This window comes from Apium graveolens, chromosome 8 (genome assembly GCF_009905375.1).
Source record: "Apium graveolens cultivar Ventura chromosome 8, ASM990537v1, whole genome shotgun sequence".
Classification (NCBI taxonomy): domain Eukaryota; kingdom Viridiplantae; phylum Streptophyta; class Magnoliopsida; order Apiales; family Apiaceae; genus Apium; species Apium graveolens.
The window spans coordinates 30,947,065-30,957,092 of NC_133654.1; positions in this window are offsets into that span (position 1 = coordinate 30,947,065).

A 10,028-nucleotide genomic window follows, 5' to 3' on the forward strand; every position below is an offset into this window, starting at 1 on the left:
GCACTCATGGTCGCTAACATGAGACATTGAACATCCGTGTCATCATTGATATGTTTCTGATAAACATTCTGTTGAGCATGGGATGCTCCTTCAGTGAGAGGTGCAGGGTGAGGGATATCTATGACATAGAGCTTGTGCTCTTGTTTGAGGACAATCCTCAAGTTCCTCTGCCAGTCAAGGAAGTTTGTTCCTGTCAGCTTGTCCTTCTCAAGGACTGATCGCACAGAGAAGTTGTTTGAATTGATTGCCATTTAATATCTACAATGTTTAAAATGCATAAGATAAATTAGTTTACAGATGATTATTAAATTATGTTCAAGTGATTATTCATATATATTCAAAATATATATCTCCTACTATTTTATCAAATTAATAGCCCTAACTATTAATTCGGAAAGAGTATCTTCTATATACTTTCTAGTAAGCCAAGATCCAAATTTTCACAACGTTTTAGTTCAGCTTTGGATTTACTCCTAAAACATGATTCAATAAGGTAGACAACATTTGTTATATATCAACTATATAACTCTTGGATAGTTTAGTGGAACAATATTTATTCTTATTTATCCAATAAATCTCACCAAACTCTATGCCTCTAAGTTCACAATCCTATTGTGGTAACTTAGTTAAGTTAAAACCCAAAGGTCTAAAAGTGTCATATACTTCAACACGCTGTCCCACGATAGATGGGAGTACTTCGCTCTGGCGAACCCACTCCTTATCGATCTAGGGGTTAACGCGTTGGACATATTGGAAGGCATCTAAATAAATTAATATAAACATTAGGGTTTTGTTAGTATTATAACGATCATGATCCCATCATAAAGAGATTCCCAATTTTTCCTTGAATAAAATACTTCAAATCAATACTCGTCAATGGTTTGATTTCCAGGTAGTGGATGAGTCACATCGGTCTCGCTTAAAACCCACAGCCTTAAAAGTTCTATGAACCCGTTGTTGACCAAATCGCCCCATGTCGAAAATAAAGAAGATTCGTATTTCATTCCGTGTTTCATAAACACGAGAATCTCATAATCATTTGTAAATTTTAAAATCTTGAGTCGTTACAGATTTTATCTTGTTTAGGCATGGCATGGGTGACGTATCTAATACATACATTCATGCATGATTAATCTAATTAAAGCATGCATCATTAAGTATTCTATACATACATTCATACATCAATATGTAAAGTGCAATAAAGTAAATGTGTTTGGTTATGGCCCCATCCTATGTGATCTTTATCAAGCTCATGATAAAGATCAAGGTCAATCTAATGTGGTGATGGAAATAAATACAACTACTTATTACATAAGTCTTCTTCTTTGTTTAGACTTCTTGTATGCCTCGTCTTCTTCTTTGAATCACCTCTATTGGATAGCCTTCTTGAGTCTTCAATTACATTACATGATTGAAAGTAAAACTAATCTAATGAACTTACAAGAATAACTCGAGTTACATTCGAGATTTATGATTACAAAGATTGACGACATGCAAGTCGTATTTAAAACCAAAACCATTACACTAAGGTCGAAAGGCCATAACCATCCACCATGCTCATACAACACATAAAAGCATGTTAAAACACATAATCTGATCTTAACATATCATATTATCCATGATTTAATCATAAAAAAATATGACAAAAATCAGAAAAATCAGAGTCAAATCAGAAAAACAAGAATCACTATTTACGGGCAGTAAACGACGTCAAACGCCTTACAGACGAGTCGTTTAGCTATCAGTTTTGTTCAGACGCTCGTTTACCTATGGAATAGGGTATTCGTTTGCGTAAATCGGACACCAGACCCAGATTTCAGCAAATCTGTAGCAGCCAATTAATAATCCGTATCTAATATGATTCTCATAATTGAAACAAACATAAATCATGTATATATCAGTATATATACAGATTACATAATCATCTTCTGATTATACAACTCACATGAATATCATATATTCAAAATCATACATATACAAGCATATTATTTCAACATCAAATCATGGCGAATCACATACATGCTCATATATCGAAAACGGTTAAAACATAAACGAATTAAAAACTTTTCGCAAGTAGCTCTGATGCCATTGAAGGGTTTTTAGCACATAAACGCAACGAAAATGTAAATTTAAATCTTAAAAAATGAAACCCTCCGCAGGATCCATGCGAAAAATAATATTTAATTCGTAGTTCAGTATGTTTAACTTAAGAAGCTTTATGTTAATGGAAAGATGGAGGTCTTGAATGATCACCACATAGCCCGTCGCTGGAACGATCTACGCCTTGAAGGTATCCACACGAATGATCGCCCGGAGGATGGGTGTGTACTAGCACGTTCTTGAGGCCGCCTTCTTGCTCTCTCTATCTCTTTTCAAGCTGCTAGGGTTTATGTTTTATCAAATAAAACGTGTAACCCTAATTCTATTAGAAAAAGATATTATATAGGCAAGGGCTATTGGTCCTCCAACCCTAAACTTAATTTTAGAGTTATTATTATTATTAAATTCGAAATCCTAATTATTGTATTATTAAGTCTCACTTAATCATCTAATAACTTAATTTCGGATTTAATATTAAATTTGAATTTCCTTTTTATTTAATTAATTAAGCACACTTAATTAATGACAAATAATTTGAATTACTTACATTTAATTTAAATCCGAATTTAAATTAAATAATCCTCCAATCATTCTTTGTGCGACCCTTTAGGTTATTATTACATTGGCAACAATTTTAAATCTAATTTAAAATCATAAACAATGAGCGGCATCTAGTATTACATCATTATTACCCAAGTAATCATAATTAAATCGGTGATCGATTAAACCATTTGTGTATAATGTACAATGTACTATAATCCTTTTAACCATATATTATAGATTAAACTTGAGGCATGTAATGTGTCATCCTCTTCATAATTTAATCCGGGTTTCCTTGATCGATGAGTAGACTATCACATCAAATCAACATTTGAGCATGGCCATGCATTTCATAGTCTAACTCAAATAAGAGGCCAATAATATCAATCCTAAAATAGGAGGGTTAAATCCTTTCTAGATCATTCATATTTCTCATATGATTCATAATATACCCAATATACACTTTTATCATCACCCGGTCAAAGGTAACTTTTAATGCAACCAAAGTATATTAATTCTCATATAGAAATATAATGATTTCAAGTCTAAGGACCAATACATCATTATCACTGTGAGAATTACTTATGACACAACAGACATGTAGAATCTCACATTGGGTCTTCCAGCACCATGTATATAATACATGTGCCTGTGTTTTGACTTTAATATCACTATACCTATGATCAATGAGATGTGATCATCAGTCAACATTCACACTAGTCTTAATGCATTATTATTGTCCCTTAATAATAATACTCGACTAGGGATCTTTAGGAATATCGATACTATTCTCATAATCTCATTTCTAAGTCACGTACTTAGAGATATAAAATTATATATCATATTCCAAAGACATTTATTAATCTAACATATTATCGCAGAAAATAAAGATATAATAAATTACTAAAGAATAATCCATATAATCAGAACTAATAATCCAAATATTTCATAATATAAACATAATAGTGTTGTCTCTAGGGCACAAATACTAACATAAACTAGCTGAGTTAGAAACTAAATGCGAAGCTTATAAACTAGAAGCTAGTAAGGTGAATGTTGATTGCGACACATTTAAGAAGATAACCGGAATAGGTGTAGGACTTGACTCTTGTAACTTAACTAAGAAAGAAGGAAAAAGGCCTATAGACACTAGTTCTAGTGAGTCCAAAATTAAAATACCTAGCATTCTTAAATCTACTGTCAAACTTATCTTTAAACATTTCGTTCCCCATGAAGAAGGAGAGACTGACTTGTTAGTTAGATATGAAATTGAAATGGAAGATCGTAAGAAAGAACAACCTGTAACTCCTGCCAAATCAGTTAAAATTAAATCCCCTAGAGATGAGTCTAGACCAGGGTTAGGAGCTAAGGTTGTTAAACAACAGAGTAAAAAGGAAAAAGGCATAAAAGAGGTTAAGGCAGAACATATAAAGAAAGCGTGTTATCACTGTAAATCTACTGAACATCTTTCTTATGCATGCAAATCTAACATGAATGTTCCTATTTCACATGTCATGCCATGAATAACATGCATTAGAATCATGCACAATGTGGTCAACCCAACTGTATGCCATGCACTTGTAACGTCATGCAAACGTTTGTGAACCTGATGAATGCAACTAGCCAATCATGTCTAAATTCTTATGTTAGTTCTAATGTCAAAAAGAAGCATGTAAGATCTAAGACTGCAAGTCCTCCTAAAGTTAGGAGTGATAAGCCTTCTTCTAAGACTGACAAATCTGTCAAGTCTAAAAATGGAAAAGGCAAAGTTGAAAGCTCTAGTAATGTTAAAATAGGTGCATCTCCTGTTGTTAAATCTGATAATTCTCGATCTTATCAAAAAATCGGGCCCAATCAAAATTGGGTTCCGAAGAACGTCTAATCAATTTGTAATTGCAGGGCATTAAGCAGAACAGAAATAAAGTAATATGGGTGCTAGATAGTGGAGCATCAAGGCATATGATAGGAAATAAGTCCCTGCTTAGGGAGTTGGTTATGAAGGCTGGCCCTTATGTTACCTTTGGAGATGACAACATAGGAGTGACAAAGGGATATGGCAAACTGAAAACTGGTAATGTCATCATTGAAGATATTTGCTATGTTGAGGGATTGAGACACAATTTGTTAAGTATCAATCAATTCCGTGATAAAGGATACGAAATTGTCTTCAATAAGAAGGGTGTATCAATCACTCACATTAAGAAAGTTTCATTGGATTTAAGAGGAGTTCGAAAGGCAGATCTTTTTGTTGCTGATATAGATTCGGCAAATCAGAATGAAGTCACCTATTTCTACAGCAAAGCTTCGGATGATGAAAGCTGGTTATGGCACAAAAAGCTATCTCACTTAAACTTCAAAATGATGAATGCTCTCGCAAGGCGAGAATTGGTGAAAGATCTACCTCAAATGGAGTTTGCTCCAAAGGACTCTGTGAAGCCTGTGAAATGGGAAAGTCAAAGCGAGCATCGCATAGGAGTAAAGAAATTTCTAGTATCACTAAGCCTCTGCAATTTCAATATATGGATTTATTTGGCCCAGTAAATGTCCTATCATTAACTAGGAAAAGATATGCATTGGTAATCGTAAATGATTTTTCCAAGTATACGTGGGTATTGTTTGTTATGAAAAAAGATGAAGTACCTTTCCAAATTATTGATCACATCACTGAAATTGAGAATGTTTCAACACTCACTGTGAAGACGATTAGATCGGAAAATGGCACTGAATTTAAAAATGCAGTGCTAAATGGTTTTTGTGTTTCTAAGGGAATACATCGTCAGTACTCAGCCCCGAGAACTCCACAACAGAATGGAGTAGTTGAAAGGAAGAATAGAACACTGGTTGAAGTAGCAAGAACTTTGTTATATGAATCAAAACTTTCTCTATACTTTTGAGCCGAAGCAGTGAATACAATGTGTTACACTCAGAATAGAACCCTGATCATAAAAGATAAAGAAAAGACACCATGTGAACTATGTTGGGTTCCGAAAGCATAAAACGCAACGGATAAACGTAAATAAAACAAAAATTTTCGAAACCCAAAAACAGGATCCATGTATAATTATGGGCAGATTATGGAGATAACGAATCATACCTTTCAAGAGCTTAACTTTCACAAACTCAACGGAGATCCTAGCTATCACACTTTGTGTCTACCTCTCGGAGAAACACCTCTATGGTATCCACACGAGCACCTTCAAGAACGTCTCACGAACTTGACTACGGAATGGATGTACTAGCCTCCTTCTTGATGATCTGAATTGCCTCTGCCTCTCTTTGCTGCTAGGGTTTTTTCAAAAACGTACAAACCTCTTTAACCTATCATTATGTATTTATAATGGCTGATTAAAAAGGCCCATAACAGCAAAGCCCAACCCTAGTAGGTATTGGATTAAATAATAAAAACAAATTTCTATTATATAATTAATAACTAAGTCATACTTAATTATTATGGGCAAAAACATTCCTTTTAATTCGAATTTATATTATCTCAATTAAGTCTTACTTAATTATAATAAAATTCAAATAATTATCAATTAATTTAAATCCATAATTTAAATTAACTATTCTATTAAGTGCTCTATTTGTGCGACCCTATAGGCTATTATTTAATTGGCAATAATTTTATTCTCTAATAAAATTATAAACAATGAGCGGTATCTAGTAATACATCATTGTTACCCAATTAAACAATAATTAAATTATGATTAGATAAAACCTTTCGTGATTAATATTTTTCATGTAATATAATCCCTTTAACCATACATATTATAGATTAAACTCGAGGCATGTATTTAGTCATCCTCTTCAATATTTAATCCGGGTTTACTTGATCTATGAGTAGATTATCAAGACAAATCATTATTTGAGCATGACCATGCTTTTATAATCTCACTCAATCAAGAGGCCAATAATATCTCTCCTAATTATAGGAGGGTTAAATCCTTTATCTATCATTCATATTTCTCATACGACTCATGATATACCCGATGTCCACTTTTATCATCACCCGATCAAAAGTAACTTTTAATGTAGTCAAAGTATATTAATCCTCGTATAGATATATAATGATTTCAAGTCAAAGGATCGTTACACCATTATCACTGTGAGTCTTTCTTATGACTTTATTAAACATGAAGAATCTCACTGTGGGTCTGTCCAGTACCATGTACTCTCACATGTACCTATGTATTGACTTAGTATCCCCGTACTTATAACCAATGAGATGTGGTTATCTTGTCAAACAACATACTAGTCTATCTATGTATTATTATTGTCCTATATAATAATACTCGACTAGGGACCTTTAAGAATATGATATATTATATAATCTCAAGTTCAAGTCATGTACTTCAACTATACAATTTGTATCATGATTCTAAGGACATTTATTATGCTAACAAAATATCGCAGTAATTAAGGTCATAATAAATACATTTATTGAATGATCAACTGACATAAATATTTAAAAGAATAATGTATTGCCTCTAGGGCACCTACACTAACAATCTCCCACTTGCACTAGAGCCAAACACCCATATATCTAATACCCATGGAACTAGTGTGACCATCGTGCTTCTGCTGCGACAAGCCTTCGGTCAATGGGTCTGCAATGTTATCATTTGTGTGCACTTTACATATGTGTATATCACCCCTTTCATTAATCTCTCGAATAAGGTGAAATCTCCTGAGTATATGTTTAGCCCGAGAGTGTGATCTAGGTTCTTTAGCCTGTGCAATGGCTCCATTATTATCGCAATATAGATCAATGGGATATGCGATCGATGGAACCACTCCCAAATCAGAAATGAACTTTCAAATCCAAACGGCCTCCTTAGCTGCTTCACAAGCTGCAATGTACTCAGCCTCCATTGTAGAATCAGCTACTGTTTCTTGCTTTGAACTCTTCCAGCTTACAACACCTCCGTTTAGACAAAACACAAAACCAGACTGTGATATAGTATCATCTATGTCTGTTTGGAAACTTACATCGGTGTAACCTTTTACAACGAGTTTCTCTTCTCCTCCATACACCAAGAATGAATCTTTATTTCTTTTCAGATACTTAAGAATATTCTTAACTACCGTCCAGTGACCTTCACCTGGATTAGACTGGTATCTGCTCGTCATGCTCAAAGCATACGAGACATCTGGGCGAGTACATACCATTGTATACATGATAGATCCAATTGCTGAAGCATATGGAACTTTATTCATGTGGTCCTTCTCATCCAATGATTTCGGACACTGGTCCTTAGAGATCGTTATCCCTTGAGACACGGGGACATATCCCCTTTTTGTATTTTGCATTCCAAAACGATGCAAAACCTTATCAATGTATGTGCTCTGACTTAGACCGATCATCCTTCTAGATCTTTCTCTATAGATCCTCATTCCTAGAATGTAGGATGCCTCTCCTAAGTCTTTAATGGAGAAATTGCTCCCTAACCAAGTCTTAACAGCCTTTAGAGAAGGTATGTCATTCCCCATTAGTAGTATATCATCAACATATAGTACTATGAATGCCACATAGCTCCCACTAACCTTCTTGTAAACACACGGTTCATCTTCGTTTTGAACAAAGCCATACTCTGTGACTATTTCATCAAAACAAATATTCCATCTCTTAGAGGATTGCATCAATCCATAAATGGATCGACACAATTTACATACCTTGCCAGCATTCCTTGGATCGACAAAACCCTCAAGTTGTGTCATGTACACATCCTCTTCAAGGGTTCCATTAAGGAAGGCTGTTTTGATATACATTTGCCAGATTTCATAATCATGGAATGCTGCAATGGCAAGTAAAATCCTTATAGACTTGACCATAGCCACTGGTGAGAAAGTTTCATCATAGTCAATACCATGAATTTGTTTGAAACCTTTTGCAACCAGCCTAGCTTTATAGGTCTGAACATTTCCATCCATGCCCTTTTTCTTCTTAAAAACCCATTTGTACCCTATGGGTTTTACCCCTTCAGGTGGATCAACCAAAGTCCATACTTGGTTTTCGTACATGGAATCTATCTCGGATTTCATGGCTTCAAACCATCTCTTAGAGTCTAGACTGTTCATAGCATCTTGGTATGTGAGAGGCTCATCTTCATCTATGAGCATCAAATCACCACACTGAGTCATGAGAAATCCATATCTCTCTGGCTCATGGCGAAATCTACCAGATCTATGAAAAACCTGTGTTTGTTGAGCATTATCATTATTCTGCTCTTGTTCCACTTCAGGTTTAATGCTATTTTGCGGTTCTCGATCTTCATCGAGATCTATAGTTCTCCCACTGTTTCTTTTGGAAACAAAATCTCTTTCCATGAAGACAGCATCTCGAGCAATAAACACTTTCTGCTCAGAAGGACTATAAAAATAATACACCTTTGTTTTATTAGGGTATCCTACAAAAATGCACTCTTCGGATTTAGTTCCAAGCTTGTCAGATTCTTGACGTTTCACAAACGCCTTACATCCCCAAACTTTCATAAAGTTCATGCCTGACCGTTTCTCCTTCCATATCTCATATGGAGTCTTTTAAACCTTCTTAGTAGGAACACGGTTAAGTGTGAAAGCCGCTGTTTCTAGAGCGTAACCCCAAAAATTAATTGGAAGATCTGCATGCCTCATCATCGATCGCACCATGTCCAACAAGGTGCGATTTCTCCTCTCTGAAACTCCACTCCATTGAGGTGTTCCTAGCGGAGTGAGTTGTGATACAATACCACACTCTTTCAAATACTCTCTAAATTCGGTTCTTAAGTATTCATCCCCACGATCGGATCGTAAGATCTTAATACTTGCATCTCCGCCAATTTGCTTCTCTACTTCAACCTTGTATTCTTTAAATTTTTCAAAAGAATCGGATTTGTTCTTCATAAGATATACATATCCATATCTACTGAAATCATCAGTAAATGTTATGAAGTAGTAGTAGCCTCCTCTAGCCATTACACACATTGGTCCACATACATCACTATGTATTAGCTCCAGACGTTTAGTGGCCCTTTGACCCTTACAGTGAAAGGGGCTTTAGTCATCTTACCAAGAAAACAAGATTCGCATTCTTGGTATGATTCAAAATCAAACTTATCCAAGTATCCATCCTTATGTAATTTGGATATACGTTTCTCATTTATGTGGCCTAGACGACAATGCCAGAGGTATGTTTGATTTGAGTCATTCATTTTAAGTCATTTGTTTTCTATATTACAGACAGGGTTATCTAAATCAAGGACATATAAACCATTAAATAAACGCGCAACACCATAGGTTAAATCATTCAAAGCAAAAGAGCAACTGTTGTTCTTTATTATAAACGAAAAACCTTTCTTGTCCAAACAAGAAAAATAAATAATGTTTCTGTGAATCGCAGGCACGTAAAA